Raw genomic sequence first — 1392 nt, forward strand, 5'->3', positions numbered from 1 at the left:
CTTTGTTTCCGAGCTTTACTGTTCTTTTCTTAATGCTCTTCCTCTTTCTTTCTTTATCGTTTTGTCTGTATTTATCCATTTATCTGCATGTGTCTCTCTCTGTTTATCCATTTATCTGTATGTATCTCTCTATTTATCCATTTATATGTATGTCTCTATTTATCTATTTATATGTATGTCTCTCTATTTATCCACTTATCTGAATGTCTGTGTAGTTTTCTTTCTATCTCTATCGATCATTCACTGTATATCTCTCTATCTGTCTGTCTTTGTCTATTCATCGACCTGTCTATTTATCTTTTGTTCTCCCGATTCTCACTTATTGTCTGTCTATCCCTCTGTCTATATATCTCCCCGTCTATCATTTTCTTTTTTGTTTCCTCCTCTCAATTAATCCTTTTTTTCTTCATTCCTTCTTTCTCTCCAATGTCTCCCATATCTAAAAATTAAACTTCCTGTCTGCCCTACCCCCCCCCATATCATCCCGTCTCTCTCTCTCCCTTTCCCTTTTCCTCTCTTACCCCTTACCCCATCCCCCTCCCTTCCCCAACCCCCAATTACCTCCCTTCTCCTTCTCCCCAACCCCCACTCCCCAATTCCTCATCCCTTTCTTTTCCCTATCCCTAACCCCCATTCACCTCATTTCTCCCCAACCCTCCATCCCATCCCTAACCCAAAACCTCCATTCCCCAACGCCATCCCTCTTTCCTTCCACAGTTCCCCATCTTTCTTCCCTTCCTCAACCCTCTTCCCCCACCCCATCCCCCCTCCCTCTTCCTCTATACCAACCCCATCCCTCCTTCCTTCCTCTCCCAAACCTCATCCCTCCCTCCTCCCCTCCTTCTCCCCAATACCTCCATCCCCTCCCCAACCCCTCCCACTCCCTTCCCTCTCTCATTCTTTCCTCTCCCTAACCTCATCCCTCCCTCCTCCCCCTCCTTCTCCCCAAATACCTCCCATCCCCTCCCCCAACCCCCAACCCCTCCCACTCCCTTCCCTCCTCCTTCCTTCCTCTCCCTAACCTCATCCTTCCTCCTCCCCCTCCTTCCCCTTAATACCTCCATCCTCCCTCCCCCAACCCCCCAACCCCTCCCACTCCCTTCCCTCCTCCTTCCTTCCTCTCCCTAACCTCATCCCTCCCTCGTCCCCCTCCTTCCCCTCAATACCCTCATCCCCTCCCCCAACCCCCAACCCCTTCCGCTCCCTTCCCTCCCTCCTTCCTTCCTCTCCCTAACCTCATCCCTCCCTCCTTCCCCTCAATACCCCCATCCCTTCCCCCAACCCCTTCCGCTCACTCCCTGCCCTCCCTCCTTCCTTCCTCTCCCCAACCTCATCCCTCCCTCCTCCCCATCCCCCAACCCCTCCCACTCCCTTCCCTCCCTCCTTCCTTCA

The sequence above is a fragment of the Penaeus vannamei genome, chromosome 1, assembly GCF_042767895.1.
Source record: "Penaeus vannamei isolate JL-2024 chromosome 1, ASM4276789v1, whole genome shotgun sequence".
Lineage (NCBI taxonomy): Eukaryota > Metazoa > Arthropoda > Malacostraca > Decapoda > Penaeidae > Penaeus > Penaeus vannamei.